The 18502-nt window shown below is 41.9% G+C and overlaps 1 protein-coding gene across 3 annotated transcripts in view; it reads left to right on the forward strand.

Moving 5' to 3' along the window:
• The window catches only part of STOX2 (storkhead box 2), a 148857-nt gene that overhangs the window by 57611 nt on the left and 72744 nt on the right, over window positions 1-18502 (forward strand). The gene's annotated exons all lie outside the window — the stretch shown is intronic.

An 18502-nucleotide genomic window follows, 5' to 3' on the forward strand; every position in this document is an offset into this window, starting at 1 on the left:
GTCTTACTTGGTACGAAAGACACATGACAACCACGTTTGAAACTTCAGATGGAAAGAAGTTCCCCCACGGAGACATAATTTCATTCATTTGTGAACCATTCTCTTTTTCGGACTCATTTTCTCTGTACTCCTTTCCTTTTTCTGTTCGGAAGAACTGGAGAAAGATGAGGTTTCATGCAGTCTAACTTTTGCCATCTGTTGTTGTAAGAGTTTACGCTGAGCGGTTATTCTGAGCATCCCAGTAAGGCCAGGATACAAATCATGGGATAATTTGACAGTACCCCACCCAGTAATTTAAAATTATGCTATCAGGGGTCAAAAAAGGGGGAGTTCTATGGGTCTGAATGATACAAGATAGCGTGAAGTCCAAGGTAATCAAAGACATTAATAAACTAGAAATTTTGGTGAATATGATTTTTAAAAAGTATCGATAGTTAGGGGACTTCCCTGGCAATCCAGTGGTTAAGACTTTGCCTTCCAATGCAGGAGGTGCAGGTTCAGTCCCTGGCCAGGGAACTAAGATCCCACATACTTCGTGGCCCAAAAAATGGGGACCTTATTGTAACAAATTGAAGACTAAAAATGGTCCACATCAAAAAAAAAATTAAAAAAAAAAAAAGCATGGATGGTTAAAATTGAGTAGATGAACCTTATCTTTAATGAGGAGGAGGGCATGCCAACCCACTCCAGTATGCTTGCCTGGGGGATCTCCATGGGAAGAGAAGCCTGGCGGACTGTAGTCCACAGGGTCGAAGAGTCAAGACACGACTGGGCGACTTAAGCACAGCAAGAATCAGTTAACCACTTTAGAACACATCAGATATGTTTTTTGGGGGGGAAAACTGTCCTTGTGATTTCCCCATAGGAGTCACTGAGAAAATCCTGTACAGTTTCTCCTAGTTTTTCAGTGGTCAGGAAGGAGGAGTTCAGTCACCCATGGCAATGGAATGAATGTGAACAATACGCATGGGTAATCTCCATTTAGTACTTCTGCTGGTAGGAGGACTTGCAAAATTTAGCCCCTGCATAATCCTTGGAGTATGTAATATTTAAAGCAATACAAATACAGGAGCAAACTCCTGTTCTTTAGAACATTTAAAGAACAGCCTCAAAGTTTTATGATATACAGTTATTTTTTTAAAAAGCAAACATTGGTTTTACACAGCATGTAGTACTTTATATGTATTTTTAACCAACCCCTCCCCCCTCCTCATTTTATGGCCGGTTAACTAGTGAACGCTTAATTCTCTATATGCTGCTGAGTCACTTCAGTCGTGTCCGACTCTGTGCGACCCCATAGACAGCAGCCCACCAGGCCCCGCCGTCCCTGGGATTCCCCAGGCAAGAACAAGGAGTGGGTTGCCATTTCCTTCTCCAATGCATGCAAGTGAAAAGTGAAAGTGAATTCGCTCAGTCGTGTCTGACTCTTTGCGACCCCATGGACTGCAGCCCACCAGGCTCCTCTGTCCATGGGATTTTCCAGGCAAGAGTACTGGAGGGGGTGCCATTGCCTTCTCCTTAATTCTCTATATACTAGACTTTAAAATAGCAATTATGTATAACACAAAGTTGTCAGCTCTTAAATTAAAAAATATAATTTATAGTTTTTCTGTATTTTTAACATTAGGATCAAGGCACTGAAATAGATAACCTCATAGAATGAAAAAGATTGTTTCCTTGTATTCAGTTTCCTAAGATGAATTTCTTAATATTTGCATATCTATGGTTTTAATTTCTTGTTGTCAGGAAGGCAGACTGGGAGAGATTTGACTAGTAAACCCGCTTCTTTAAAGAAAAGGGTTTTAACACTCTACAGTAAGTTAAACGTCCAGAAATTACATTCATCTGAGCTAGAACTTTCACAGATTCACTGTGCCCTGCGGCTCAGGTCAGGAAGATGCTGCTTCAGCTACACGTATATTGGACTCTGTAGGCTCCTTCTTGGGGCTTCCCTGGTGGCTCAGATGGTAAAGAATCTGCCTGCAGTGCAGGAGACACAGAAGATGCGGGTTTGATCCCTGGGTTGGGAAGATCCCCTGGAGGAGGAAATGGCAACCCACTCCAGTGCTGTTGCCTGGAGAATCCCATGGACAGAGGATCCCAGTGGGTTACAGTCCATGGGGTCACAAGGAGTTGGACAGAACTGAGTGACTAAACACACACACAAACATGCACACAAAATAAAACACAAAGGTTCCTGTTGTGTGTGCTTTTCTTTTGAATACTGTGTTCTTATTTTTTCCCCCAGATGAGAGGCATACATCAGGATGGGTAATGTCAACTTCTAATTATTCAAATGCTATTTCTGTCTGTGGCCTGTGCCAGGAGGCAGTGCTGTGGGATATAAAGATAGGAACCCTTCCCCTTGGGTTGCTTAAAACCCGGTTGAGAGCCCGGCATCTCCTTGGAGGTGGGCTGCAGAGAGCAAAATGTGGGACTTGTGAGAAGGCCCAAGTTCCCACCATGAGCTGGTGCGTGGGCAGCACTAGGTTCGGTGCGCTTGTGGATCCTGGCCCTGAGTTGTTGCTGTCCTTGCATTCTGGATATCCTCACCTGAACATAGCCCAGACAGGAACATTCCGTGCAGACTGAGGCTCCGGGACACCATCTGTGCACCAGCATCGAGCTGGTTCCTTCTGCAGAATCATCCAGGGAGCTTGTTAAACAGATACGCATCTTGGCCTCATTCCTCCAGTATTCAGATTTGTCGTTTTGGGATGAGGGCCAGGGTTCTGTGTTTTTAGAAACTCCCTAGGTGATTCTGATGGACAGTTGGTTTTGGGGCCACCGATTTTGCGTTCCTCCCTCAGGACAATGAGCCTCTCCGCTGATTCATTCATTTATTCAGCCACTTCCTCTCATATTTAACAAACTGGTACCCAGAGCTTGTGTGAAGACTTGAGTACGTGGACTTGGCTTTAGAGAATGACTTTCATTCTTGCCTTAGAGAAGCCCACAGTCCCCTGGAGACATGTGGAGGTGGCTGCAGGATGCTGTAACACGAGGTGGAGGAGCTGAGTAAGGGGTACCAGAGCAAAGCAGGAGGGCCTAATGGAAACCTTGGAGCCAGGAAAGGACCTCAGAAGAGGCGCAGCGAGCCCTGAGTTGGCCCTCAAAGGTCCAATGGCAGTCAGCCACGTGGCGAAGGCTGTGGGGAGGAGAGAGGCTGGAAGAGGGAGTGTTCCCCCAGACAGACCTCTCCTTTTGGAGGCTAACTGGGGGTGGTGGGAGGTGACGAACAAAGGGAGCTGAGACCACAAGCCGCAAGGATCTTATATTTCAACCTGAGGATCTGCAGTTTCATCCTGAAGGTAATACATCAAAGAACTTTTTCTGGGACACTGGGATTTGCAGTTGAGAGGGATCATCCCAGCTCAGGAGGGAGGATGGGCCAAGGGACCCAAAAAGAAGCTGATAGGAGGGGAGTGGATACAGATGTGCTCGTAGGGGTAATGGGGTCAGAATATTGAGGAACCTCGAGCTGATGGTGTCTTGCTCTTCCTGGAAGCAGGAAGTCGGCCATTGGCTACTAGAGGTGGAAGAGGTGCTGGGCGAGGTGGTGAAGAGTTCTATTACTGATCACCGTGTTGGTACCAGAAGAAGGATGTGCGGTATGGATTGGGGAGCCACGTAAAGAGCCCAGCTGGGGCTGAAGACCATGGCTTTGTGATGGCATTTAGTTTCTGTTGTTGTTATTGATAAGCTTCTTTTTTAAAATTCATATTTATTTATTTGGCTGTTCCGGGTCTTAGTCACGGCACTCCGGATCTTTGATCGTCACGGCATGCGAACTGTTAGTTGCGGCACATGGGATCTAGTTCCTTGACCAGGGATCGAACTCCGGGCCCCTGGCATTGGGAGCATGGAGTCTTAGCCACAGGATATAAGCAACTTCTTTATCTGGCTGAAACAAACGTTTAGCTGAGAACGTTTTTGCCTATGCAAACCCTATCCCACAAGCATGTTATTGATTCCCATGGAGAGGCTAGGAAGCCAGGACTGTGCAGGCAGGTCTTTCCTCATCGTGGGCAAACAGGAGTGAGAAACTTGGTTTCCATGATGCTGACAGCCAACGGCAAGTGTTAAGAATTCTATGTAGCTGGTGCAGTAATCGTTCATGATTTTTGTTTTGTTTTCTGTTGAATATTGGCTGTTGACTTTTAGATTGCATTTAGTTTTAAAGTTCTGGCTTCTCGGCCTTTTGGCTAAGATCTAGTATGGGAGCTTCGCAAGTGGCACAGTGGTAAAGAATCTGCCTGCCAGTGTAGGAGACGAAGGAGACACAGGTTCGATCCATGAGTTGGAAAGATCTCCTGGAGGAGGAAGTGGTAACACGTCCCAGTATTCTTGCCTGAAAAGTTCCATGGACAGAGGAGCCTGGGTTGCAAAGAGTCGGACACAACTGAGCGCTTGAGTACAGTTTTAAAGCTAATTTAATTTGATTGGGTGTATTTTCATGACTGATAGTCTTTAATCTGGGTGCAGAAGTGGAAAAACCAGACATTCGGACTTTTCTGAGGTTGGCCCTTGGCCATGCAGAAGGATCAAGAGTGATCAGGAGGCTGATCTTTTCTCTCCCTGTATCGTGACTTGTGAGGGAGGCCAGAGCTGATGTCTGATTTGGAGGTGTGGCCTTGAGGGTGGATGGGAAGGTGGTATGTGGATTCAGCTTAATCCTCTGGATAGCACTGATGGTCTGATGATAGTGTTCTAAATACTCAAAAGGTGAATCCAAATTAAATTTGGATTGGCAGAAATACAACAGGCAAAAAACTTGAATCTTATTCTCAAGCTAAGTTGTTCAAAACTCACTTTTCAAGTTTTAAGAATAATTGAAATCCGAATATGGTGCCACTAAAAATTTTTTCCTAAGAAACAGCCGTGTTATTTTCTAGCTCTAATCAAAAAGAATTGATCATCTAATTAGGTCTTTGTCAGAAGGAACTTGCCATGTATATAATGTCCCACACTAGACAATGTAATAAATATAACTAGGACTAGAACTGCACTAATTTGAGATAATTAGGAGGAAAACTTGTCTAAATAAGTGAAAGACTTAAATTTTATAGAATGTTTAATGAAGTGGAGTCATTACTTTCATGTCCTTAGGCTATCTAACGAATGGATAAATTATTTATAATTAGCATATCAATTGTTGCCATATAAGACATCGCTCCTTTATTATTTGAAAGCAAGTTATTTTCCCTTGTTCAGAAATTGATATGGTCCCTTGAAACCTCATTAATGCTACTTATTTATACTAGCTAAAGACGACCTTTAGCCCAACCCTATTCTGTAATCCCCAAATTCCAAATTGGTAGATTTCAAATTAAAGTAAAGTTTTGTTTTATGGGAGAAGAAGGTAATTCTGAATCCTTAAAGACTGCAAGGAGATCAAACCAGTCAATCCTGAAGGAAATAAACTCTGAATATTCATTGGAAGGACTGATGCTGAAGCTCCAATACTTTGGCCACCTGATGAGAAGAGCCAACTCACTGGAAAAGACCCTGATGCTGGGAAAGATTGAGGGCAGGAGGAGAAGGGGACGACAGAGGATGGGATGTACATGAGTTTGAGCAAACTTCAGGAGATAATGAAGGACAGGGAACCCTGGCGTGCTGCAGTCTGTGGGGTCGCAAAGAGTCAGACACGACTAAGAAGCTGAACAAAAACAACAAAGACATCTTGGGCCTTTTGCTTTATATTTCAAAAGAAATGCTTCTTTCTACCTTCTGTATGGGAACAGGTGTTTTAAAAATTCATAAGTAAACCTTAAAATGCATAATATATGCACATGACATAGATATTCAAGAATAATGAATTGCTCAAGATAAATTTAAAAAGTAAAATTAAAACAATGAAATCTAAGACAAAAATAAATAATAAAAGTCAAAAATAAGTAAAATATTCAAAATGGTAGTATTTACTGTATCCCAGAATAAATAAATAATAAATACATTGTTTTCCTCAAAGACTGTTTGAGAATTGGTGATGATGATGTCCTTCATTTATTTGGGAGCCTCCTAGATACCAGGTTACATTCTTCCATTTAATACAACAACCCATCCTGTGAAGTTGGTACTATTATATCAGTATACTGATGAGGAATCTGGGGTTGGACATTTCACCTCTGATAAGCGGCCGAGCTAGGATTCAAGTCCAGATCTAAGTTTTCTTAGTAAAAACCTTTAGCATGTTATCTTCCAGCTTACAGTTAGAGTGAAGCAAATGATGTTTTTCACCAGATCTGTAAAAGAATAAGGGGATGGAAACTGGGCAGTGAGTAAAATATCAGCGCCTTAGGAACAGAAGGGGGAAGAGTTGTGTTTGGTGCAAAAATGGCAGCGTGGTGTGAGGATCAGAGCAGGACATGATGGGGAGTGTTAATCATTGACCTTGATCGTTTTTTCTTGCCAGTTATCAATTCTTTGCACACACGACTTTCTTGTTGTTTTTCTGAACGTAGAGTCGACTTCAGATGGTGACTTTGGGCCTGGTTTGGAGAAGAGAGCCTGTGTTGGATACAGGGTCTGCATGTAGCCAGCTTTGCGGTCTGGTCTCTTAGCCATCAGTAATGATTAGTTTCTTTGGTGCCGCGTATAGGGTGAGACCAAAAGACTATAGAACTGTACCCTGTATATCAAGTAACTGGCTATAATTAAATTCAGTGCTGTGTGCTATTTTTTGATCCTTTGGTGACATTTGCCTTCCTTCAAAAAACCCAGTACATATTTAGGTACAAGTGTCTTAGGAATTCAGGGGAAAGAATGGCCCTTGGTCTGGTGGGTTTAGAAGAAGTATATTCTCTCTCTCTATACTAATTAAGTGCAGATATGTTGGGTCATTCTCTATCTGAGTGTATCTTTGAGATAGAGTTTCTATCAATACCTGGTGGGTTGTGTTATGTATATTTCGAGTCTACTGAGACTGAGAATGTGATAGAGTCTCTGGGCATAGTCGCATCTGGCTCTTCTGAGCCTTTTGGAAGCATTAAAACCAAATGAACAAAGAGACTCTTGCTGAGGATTTATACATCTCATTTCATCCCCACACATACCCCCAAAAAAGACCATTTAGCAGCACTGGATTGGGGAGGGCCAAGGCTTTGATGAGCCTGTAGTGAAATGCGTTTCTGAGGTCCTGAAGCTGTCTTGTTTGCATTATGGTCACCGATTATTTTTGTGCATCTAGTACAACTAATTAGCCTAGCTACATAACATAAGAAGGGAATTGGTTTTCAGTATTCATTTTTAAAGCTTAATAGAATAACAGAAGGTATATTTCTTTCTTTTTTCTTGTGGGAGGAAGAAGCTATTTTTTAATGCCATCCATCGGTATTTCTGAAAACTTGGTCTGAATACTGATACAAAACTACAATGTTTTCTTTCTTTCTTTTGAGTGATGATCCAAGAAACAGATGTGACTTCTGTAGATGTCCTTGTATCAGAGAGACGGAGCATAAGCCATAACAGAAATTTCTACTGGGGGATGATGAAAGTATCTTTTAGGATCAAAATGGCCTTTAAAATATTTAATCTTGAAACTAGGGTTTGTTAGTTTGTTGTTGAAATGACTGTATTAAACCCAATCCCTGGCTCGCTGAGTAACTTTTCCTTGTAATTTCCTAAAAGATCTTCATTTATCATCTACTACAACATATTCCGTATAGAGCAACCTATTCGTGGTACTCTTCTCTTGGTTTATTCAGTGATCCCTAGCGTCTATATACAAGCAATATTTTAGATCCCGGAAATCTAAGGATGGTAAAAAAAAAAAAAAAAAACTCAGGCTCCTCCTCTTGTAGATGCTACAGACTATTGGGAGAGAAAGGAAGCCAAAGAAAGTCACTCTTCCTGGAAGGTAGTGTCCAAGGTAAGGAGAAGCCAGAACTGAGCCTAAAGACTCAGACAAATCAGGAGGGCTTTGTAGGGAGGGTGACCCTACAATTTATCTTCCAAACTGGAGTGTGTGGACCAGGGAAAGAGACTATTAATAAAGACACTGGAATAGCAGGCAGAAGCTGCTGTTCTCCTGTGAGATACACGGTTACCTTACTTACCGGGTTAAGAGATTTGCAGGTTATTCACGAGGCAGTCAACAAGGAGCCAGGGAAGGTTTTTAATCTAGAAAGTGATGTGGTAAAAGTTGGTTTTGTGAAAGACCAAAAGGGATGCATGAAGACCCAAATAAGAGCTGTTACTGGGACCCAGGCCTGAGAAGGTGACCACTGGGAGCTCATGATGACAGCAGAGAGGCAGAGTGGTGAGCAGTCCTGAGACATACTTTGGAGACCCAACCAACAGACCTTGGTTGCTACTGGATGCAGCAGCTGAGCAGGAATGGGGGAGTCAAGGGTGGTCCCCAGGTTTCCGGGGAAGAGAGTGAGTGGCATCCTTTGCTGAGATGGAAGTGACGAGGAGGAGCAAGTTTGGGAGAGAGGCGTTGACGAGGTCCCTTTTGGATGGGTTGTGTTTGAGGCACTTAGGCAGAGTGACAATAGACATGTTTGATAGACATTTTTTTCTCTCATGTAGTAACCTGAAAATCAATCTGCATAACTTACTAATATTGTTACGTATGGTTTTGATTCCCCATCAAGATCTTGAGCCCATAGATTTGCCTTGTTTGACTCAAGGGACCATGTCAATCTAGAATAGTCTAGTTCCCATTTCGAGCCTTGTGAGAAGGGGTATAGCTGGTCTTTCTTCCTGTAGTTTGGCTGTGTTGGGTCTTGGCTGTGATGTCGGCTCCTCTCTCCACTTGTAGCACGAGGACTTAGCAGCCCCGTGGCAAGTGGGATCTCAGTTCCCTACCCCCGCATTGCACCTGTGTCCCCTGCATTGAAGGGTGGATTCTCAACCACTGGACTGCCAGGGAAGTCAGTCCCTGGTCCTCTTGAAGAAAAGCGGGGAGCTCAGCTTCCTACACAACAATGTTTCCCAGCTGCCTGTCAGAAATGTGAAGATTTGCACCTTTATAAAGAAATGTCCCACCTGAGAGCTCTTCCTTTGAACAATATTTGTAGCGTTTTGCAGAAGACTCTTCAAAAATACCTAGTATTTACAAAGCACTTACTCTAAAGAGCTTGCCTTTATTTTTCCATATGTCCTTAGAACATACATGGGAAGTTGGCGAGAGGCAGAATTTACATTATAAATGACAATGATAAATATGACTTGGTTAATGTTTATATCTCCAAATATGTATATTTTTAATGGGCATCAATATAAAGGTTTCTCCTTATGCTCCCAGAAGATTTCAGAAGCACAATTTTCCATCCAACATGTCCATTTTGCATCCAGCATGTATTTGAATTTGTTGACAGAAATATCATAGCTTTCCCCAGTGCATTTTAGATAATAGTGATTAATTTTAAATTTGATGTCATAGATTTAGCAAAAGACATTATTGAGAATGGCTTTTCTTCAGTTCAGTTCAGTTGCTCAGGCATGTCCAACTGTTTGTGATCCCATGAACCACAGCACGCCAGGCTTCCCTGTCCATCACCAACTCCTGGAGTCCACCCAAAGCCTTGTCCATTGAGTCGGTGATGCCATCCAACCATCTCATCCTCTGCTGTCCCCTTCTCCTCCTGCCCTCAGTCTTCCCCAGCATCAGGGTCTCTTCAAATGAGTCAGCTCTTCGCATCAGGTGGCCAAAGTATTGGAGTTTCAGCTTCAACATCAATCCTTCCAGTGAACACCCAGGACCCATCTCCTATAGGATGGACTGGTTGGATCTCCTTGCAGTCCAAGGGACTCTCAAGAGTCTTCTCCAACACCACAGTTCAAAAGCATCAGTTCTCTGTGCTCAGCTTTCTTTGTAGTCCAACTCTCACATCCATACATGACCACTGGAAAAACCATAGCCTTGACCATATGGACCTTTGTTGACAAAGTAATGTCTTTGCTTTTTAATATGCTGTCTAGGTTGGTCATGACTTTCCTTCCAAGCAGTAAGCATCTTTTACTTTCATGGCTGCAATCACCATCTGCAGTGATTTTTCTTAAGTATGTTTAATTGTATTAAAATCAAACTGATTACCTAAAAATCTTTAAAAAACAGGGGAGTTTTATGTCATAATGCGTTGTGCCCAACTTGGGTATTCCTAACAATTTCAATTTCGAACACAGTAGTTAAAATGGTAGTATCTTCCATTTGGAAAAGCATTTATTATTTGTTTATATTCCATCTCATTCTCCCTCCCCCTAAAGGATTTGAAATGTCAGATTTTTAATATAATATGATTTTTAAAATTAAATAAATGGACAAAGGGAGTAAACTGAAGGTAGGATGTCTTAACTCAAAGATAATGTAGTTGCTGGAAGCGACAAGAAATTCCATCGTATTTAAAGGTTAATATAAAGATGGCACTTCATTGGACAGTCACTGCCCCTCCTTCCTGAATGCCCTGTCCTGCCTATCCCCATTCTCTTAAATCAGGACCAGGCTTATTTGACTTGTCCATGGGCTTCCCTGGTGGCTCAGTCAGTAAAGAATCCGTGCAGGAGACAGAGACCTGGGTTCAATCCATGGATCGGGAAGATCTCCTGGAGAAGGAAATGGCAACCCCCTCCCGTATTCTTGCCTGGAGAATCCTATGGACAGAGAGCCTGATTGGCTGCAGTCCATAGGCTCTCAAGAGTCGGACACGACTGATGCGACTTAGCATGCAGTGCCAGCGTTAATTAAAACAGCTCTCCAGATTCTTTTTTTCAACAGTTCCTTAATTTAGAGAAGTACTTGTCAGCCTCCATAGTAGTTAACTTAGCCTTCATCGACCACCTTTTTTTTTTTAAACTGCAAATACTTTGGCGATACTTCTCTTCCTACCCAGAAATATAAACTTACCTACACACATAATTTCAAAAGAATCGATCTGTTACCTCATTGTAGAAATTAAGTGGGAATTAGAAGGTAATTTATAATAAAATAGTATTCTGTTAATCACATAAATTGTCATATGCTTGGAAAGGGCCCTCCGGAGCCCCGATGGCGCCGTCAGATGCCTGCTCGGTTCAGAGCAGTCACAGGTGCAAAGGCAGCTGAGCCAGATGTCCTGCACGCGGGGCTCAAACCGTAATCCCCAGGGCCAGTTGTGGCCAGTTTCCTGAAACGAGGACTAACTCAAGGCAACATTTCAAACAAAGCAAAGTTTGTTCCACGTCCAGTTGTAATCCTGGAAAAGTCGACGTTTATTAAAACTTCGGGAAGCAGTTCTGTGTTAACATACAGAATGGGAGTTCTGTTCTCCGTGCAGATAATTACAAATAGACGGTTAGCAGCTTGGCCGTCCCCTCCCCCGCCGCCAGCCCGCATCCCCGCCTACCCTCCCCCAGCGCGAACACGTGCGCGCGGGGAACACGTGCTCTGGGCGTCTGCTCTGGGCCCTGCAGCGCAGGGGCAAACGGGAGCCTCCACCTCGGAACCGCGGCGACACCCTCTCAGGCTCGGTGGCACACCAGACAGCCGCACGAATGTCCCGGACTTCTCTCGTGGGTCCCACCCTGCGGAAGCAGAAGCAAAAGAAGATGGAGAAAGGTATTAATGAGTTCACGTTCAGGGCTGCCTTTGCCTTACACCTGGAATGTGGCATTTGAGGATCAACTCCCTAGAGAACTGCAGGAGTGAATAGATCTGGAGTGGATAAATCTGTCTACCTGTTCCAGAAAAATAGAAGGGAAATTGAGGGGAGAGGCGTGAAAGGCGAGATGAGCAGTCACAGGTGGGGCGTGGAAAGGGCAGAGGAGTTTGGTAGCTCCCGAGAGGTCAACCCAGACTGAATCCTTGGTGTACTCATTAGCTGCCTGTGTGGAAAAACCATTTCCAACTCTTTTAGTCTCTTTCTTCACCTGCAACATGAGCACTTATGCCTCATTTATAGGGTTAATATGGGAATTCATAGGATGATAATATATTACAGTCATTGACATAGTGCCTGGGACCCAGGTTGTACTTAAGATCTGCAGGTTTCCTCTGCCCCCTTCTTCTGCAGTTGAGCTCAGTTCGGTTCAGTTGTTCAGTCATGTCCGGCACTTTGCAACCCCATGGACTGCAGCACTCCAGGCTTCCCTGTCCATCACCAACTCCCAGAGTTTACTCAGACTCATGTCCATTGAGTCAGTGATGCCATCCAACCATCTCATCCTCTGTCGTCCCCTTCTCCCACCTTCAATCTTTCCCATCATCAGAGTCCTTTCCAGTGAGTCAGTTCTTCATATCAGGTTGCCAAAGGATTGGAGTTTCAGCTTCAGCATCGGTTCTTCCAATGAATATTCAGGACTGATTTCCTTTAGGATGTACTGGTTGGATCTCATTGATGTCTAAGGGACTCTCAAGAGTCTTCTCCAACACCACAGTTCAAAAGCATCAATTCTTCAGCCCTCAGCTTTCTTTATGGTCCAACTCTCACATCCATCCATGACTATTGGAGAAACCATAGCTTTGACTAGACAGACTTTTGTTGGCAAAGTAATGTCTCTGCTTTTTAATAAGCTGTCTAGGTTGATCATAGCTTTTCTTCCAAGGAGTAGGCGTCTTTTAATCTCATGGCTGCAGTCACCATCTGCTGCAGAGGTTTATAATAATTCTGTTCGCATTTCCAGGAGGGGGAATGTATGAGTAATTGTTCCCTGCAGTTTTTCTAGGTGCTTAATTTTTAGGTTCTTAATTTTTGAGGTAGAAAACCTGATATTGTAGATGGTACATTATGTACACTGAAGCATCTTGAAGTTTGGTTGAAACAGAGTCTCTATTTTAGATGTGGAGTTTACATTTCAAAACATTTCTTGGAGAAAAAAGAATATTTTTTCTTAAATCACAAAAGAAATATTTTGTTGTAGGAACTTCAAATATTACCCTTGTAAATAAGCTTAAACCTGAAGTCTTATCACCCCAATCTGACTTCTGACTACTATAATAGAATTTTTAAAATTCTTTTTTATTTTTTTTGTGATGTTTTATTATTGTTTTTCTTTTTTCTCTTTTTATTTTTTAAATTATGAAATATGATAACCCATTTAGAGGAGACTTGGAAAATACAGAACAAGGTTACATGTAGTTTTATTATATATTGCACTTATTTTTTAAGTAGATAAATTAAGATTTTTAGTAGTAGTTTCAATGTCAAACTCTCAAAAATTAATAGAATGAACATACAGGGAAGCAGAAGGATATAGTAGACCTGAAAAGCACTATGAATCAGTTCAACATAATTAAGATTTGTACAGTTTTCACACTGTTGTTTTATTTTTATATATTTTATATTTAGGCCGTACCAGGCAGCATGCAGGATCTTAGTTTCCCAACCGGGGATTGAACCCATACCCTTGGACCGCCAAGAAAGTACTTGTAGTAGAATTTAAACTTAAGTTACTCCTTCAGCCTTCCTCCTGGTTTTAGCAAAGGTGTTCTTCCTTCTGGAGTCCTTCTCTGCTGTCTTTTTGAAACTTTCTCACCTGACCTGCTGGAGTCATCCTTGTATAAAATGCCCACCTGATTCTACTCATTGCTTCAGCCTCTGTGTCTGCTGTGATTGATGTGTATCTTTTTACATGTCTCCTATAAGGGTTTTATTACATGTCTCCTATAAGGGTTTTACGTGGGTTTTTTTTGTTTGTTTCACAGGGGATCATGAGTTTGTTGAATACACAGTTGTATTTTAGTGTAACAAGTTACTTCACCTTTTAAACCCCTGTGGTAGTGATGCTGGTTTTGTATAAGAAATTTGCTCAAAAATGAAAAATACAGACCACAGCATTGATATTGTGATTATACAGGCATATTTTGCAGACAGAACTGTGTCGGAAGATTGAAAGTAAAAAAAAAAAAAAAAAAAAGCCAGATTTTGAAAAATCAAGAACTTTTGGAGTACGTTTAATCATAAATAAATGTATATAAAGGTGAAATGCAGGTGCATGGAATTGATATTTAGAATTACCAGCCTGCTTGTACTCCTGGAGATTTTATAAAAGATTGGTGACAACGTGACTTTTTTGTCTTTATTTCGAACTTCATGCAGTTATTATCTGTTTTAACCACTTATATGTCCTGTAAATGCAGTATCACTTTATTTCCATTGTAACTAATGATTGAAATAAGGGTTTTATAAGAATGGACAATCCTCTAAAACATCTAGAGATGTAATTTTGTGGCCAAAGGATTGACGCTTTAGGTATGATGACTTCTTTTTATTAATACAAAGGCATTATCTTATTAATTTTAACAGTTTCTGAACTAGGCATCATGAGTAAGGAGGGAAGTAATCATGACAGTGTCTTGAATTTACACTTGTATATATTTTAATGAACTCCAGAACACTGCATGGGTATCAGATGCCCAGGAAAAGCATCTGCTGATGGGGACTGTGGTGATTTCCATTTCATTTGATGGACTTTTTTTCCATTCCATTTGATGTGTTTTTCTTTCTCTGGGTCACGCCCTGCCTAAGAGAAAACTTGCTCTGCATGCTAAGTTGCTTCAGTTGTGTCCAAGTCTTTGCAACCCCGTGGACTGCAGCCCGCCAGGCTCCTCTGTCCATGGGATTCTCCAGGCAAGAATACTGGAGTGGGTTGCCATGCCCTCCTCTAGGGGATCTTCCCCACCCAGGGATGAAACCCATGTCTCTTATATCTCCTGCACTGGCAGGCAGGCTCTTTACCACTAGCGCCCCATGGGAAGCCCAAAAGAAAGCTTCAGTTCAGTTCAGTCGCTCTGTCGTGACTCTTTGCGACCCCATGAATCGCAGCACACCAGGCCTCCCTGTCCATCACCAACTCCCGGAGTTTACTCATACTCATGCCCATCGAGTTGGTGATGACATCCAGCCATCTCATCCTCTGTCATCCTCTTCTCCTCCTGCCCCCAATCCCTCCCAGCATCAGGGTCTTTTCCAATGAGTCAACTCTTCGCATGAGGTGGCCAAAGTATTGGAGTTTCAGCTTCAGCATCAGTCCTTCCAATGAACACCCAGGACTGATCTCCTTCAGGATGGACTGGTTTGATCTCCTTGCAGTCCAAGGGACTCTCAAGTGTCTTCTCCAACACCACAGTTCAAAAGCATCAATTTTTCGGCGCTCAGCTTTCTTCACAGTCCAACTCTCACATCCATACATGACCACTGGAAAAACCATAGCCTTGACCAGACAGACTTTTGTTGGCAAAGTAATGTCTCTGCTTTTTAATATGCTGTCTAGGTTGGTCCTAACTTTCCTTCCAAGGAGTAAACGCCTTTTAATTTCATGGCTGCAGTCACCATCTGCAGTGATTTTGGAGCCCCAAAAAATAAAGTCTGACACTGTTTCCACTGTTTCCCCATCTATTTCCCATGAGGTGATGGGACCAGATGCCATGATCTTAGTTTTCTGAATGTTAAGCTTTAAGCCAACTTTTTCACTCTCCTCTTTCACTTTCATCAAGAGGTTTTTTTAGTTCCTCTTCACTTTCTGCCATAAGGGTGGTGTCATCTGCATATCTGAGGTTATTGATATTTCTCCCAGCAATCTTAGTAATGTGCAGAGAAAATCCCAAACACATTGAAAGTATTTAATGTGTGTGATGGTTCAGCTGAGATAAAACCCTTTCTTCTAAAAAAAAATTATTAATCCAGAATTCTCCTCTCCCATCCAGGCAGCCACATAATATCGAGATACGTGTCTGAAAGGCTGTGTGATAAAATTTTTAAATATCCATCATCCTCCATCATCCTCCTGCCCTTTTAATTTATTATAATTAGTGTGTGTGTGTGTGTGTGTGTGTGTGTGTGTGTATGTGATGAGAACACATAACATAGGATCTACCCCGTTGGCAAATTTTAAATACACTCAATATAGTTAACTGTGGGTGTTATTCAGCACCGCAGGTATACACTTATCTCCAAAGTTATCAAGGTGTGTACATCAAACGTGTACAGCCTTTTGTATGTCAGTCATACCTCAATAAAGTGGTCTAAAATATATTTTAAAAACCAAGAGCAGCATCTCAAAGCTGATGGCAGTTTGATGTTTCAGTAGGATCCAAGGCCTGTCTTGTGAGTTCAGGCGTGGTCTGAGCTGCAGATGGTGTGTCCTCGGTGGGCACCTCTTTGGAAGGACTAGTTTCTATAACACAAAGGGCTGTAAAGTCTGGAAACCATTTGTTTCGTTGGTAGATGGTTTAAACTTAGCTATAACTTTACTGGATAAATTGTTGACATTGACTATTGATGGAGCATTAAAGATGAACTTTGAAAGTGCGGCATCTTTGGCTTTGAGTAAAGTTTTAAAAAAAATCCCAACCTTGTTGAATTAAAAAAAAAAAAAAATCTCCATTCCCTCTACCATACCTTTGTGAGACTGGTTTCTCTACTATGACTGTTATTAAAACAAAACTCAGAAGCATTTTAGAGATGTATTATCTCCTTTATTTAGATACATCCAGTTTAGATTAGAAAATTAACAAGCAAGAAGCAAGCTCATTTGTCACATTAAAAGGTTTATTGATACACTTAGTTTTGTTCAGGGTGTGCGTATAGACATTTAATATGGGGAATACTGTTTCTTCCATAAATTTTGTTTCATCACAGTTACAAAAAGAATTACAAGTGCAGTAACATTTCTACAAGTGAATTGTTTGTGAACACACCTTCAGCAAACAATACCTAATATTTGTCTTTTTTCCTATGATTTATTTGTTCTGATGATATTTATTGAGATGTAATTTTATGTCTGCATATCATGATAAAAATTTAGGAAAAAGAGAAAAAGAATTGGGCTTGCTTTTGACTTCTCTGGAGATCCAGGAGTTAAGACTTCGCCTTCCATTGCAGAGGGTGCAGGTTTCATCCTTGGTTGGGGAGCTAAGATCCACTTGCCTTGGGGCCAAAAAACCAAAACATAAAATAGGAGCAATATTGTAACAAATTCAAATAAAGACTTTAAAAATGGTCCACATCAAAAAATACTAAAAAAAAAAAAAAGCAATTTATCTTTCATATCATTTTCCCCCAAGATTTCATTTTTATTGTACTTGCAAAAGTATCCTTTGCCACAGATAGTTTGAGAACTGCTGGTATAATGAATCCGTCTGAAGTTGAGGAAACAAGTGGACATTTGGTTTGTAAGCACATCTTAAAAACACTCCTTTCTCTGGGAACTTTTTAGTCAATGAGTACACATTGTGATTTTCCTGTGACATGCAGAGTTCTTATATCATTTTTTTTCTGTTCTTTTAAAAGACTGATAGTGTTTTCTTTCAAGTTAATTTCCCATCACTTTGTATACAGTAAGATTTTATTACCAAAGTTTGCTCTTTGAACTGCTATGGCTTCTATGTGATTCCTTTGGTCTCCATAACTCTTCGTGACTTTGGAGATCACATTCTACCTAATTTTAGGATGTTTTGAAATGCACTTCAGATTTATTTTCCTAGCCCTGAACGGTAACATCAGTCAGCTCTGATTTAAAATGTTCTTTTAATAGGTTTTAGATATCATTTTAATATCATTATAGATATTTTTTATTTGAATGAGTTGTTTTTAAAATGAGAGCTGTTGTGATAAAGTAGGGTCTGCTCCTTGGTATATATTGGGTAGAAGACAGTTTTCAGATTTTGGACTTATAAAGGGTTTCAGAGTTAACCAGGTAATTTGGATTTTTAAGTGATTTATAACAGTCATTTGTGGTACCTTGGGCCTAAAGATGGTGTATTAGTTTCCCTGGGTTGCTATAGCAACGTACCATAAATTAGGTGACTCACAACCACAGAAATACATTCTCTTATAGTTCTGCAGGCCAGAAGTCTGAAACCAAGGTGTTGTCAGGGCCTCACTCCCTCCTCAGATTCTCAGGAGTGAGTCTGTCACCCTCTTCCAGTTTCTGGAGGCTTCAGGCTGTCCTTGTGTCGTGGCTCCCTCACTGCAATCCCTGCCTCTGTCTACTCACCGCCTCTCTGCTGTGTCTTCTCGTCTGTCCCTTGTAATATAGGATATTATATTCTCTTCTGTCCCTGGATATAGGGCCAGACCCAGCCAATCCAGAGCTCCCCTGGTGACTGATGGTGAAGAGTCCACCTGCAGTGCAGGAGACCCGGGTTTGATCCCTGGGCCGGGAAGATCCCCTGGAGAGGGAAATGGCAACCCACTCCAGTATTCCCGCCTGGGAAATCCCATGGACAGAGGAGCCTGGTGGGCTGCAGTCCATGGGATTGCAAAGAATTGGACACGACTGAGTGACTCACTTTGAGCGCTGAGCAGCTAATCCAGGATGATCTTACCTCGAGATCCTCAGCTTATCATATCTACAGAGACCTCCCCACTGCTGACCACGCCTTGCTGCGTTGCGGGGCCTTAGCTCCCCCCGAACAGGGATCGAACCTGAACCTTTGGCTGTGAAAACAAGGAGTCCTAGCCCGGAGACAGCCCAGGAATTTCCTACAAAGACTTTTTCTTTAATAGGGTCTCAGTCGCTGGTTTTGGAGGTCACCACCCAATCCATTACAGACGGTAACAGATCTTCTTATAATTAC

Source organism: Dama dama, chromosome 32, assembly GCF_033118175.1.
Source record: "Dama dama isolate Ldn47 chromosome 32, ASM3311817v1, whole genome shotgun sequence".
NCBI lineage: Eukaryota > Metazoa > Chordata > Mammalia > Artiodactyla > Cervidae > Dama > Dama dama.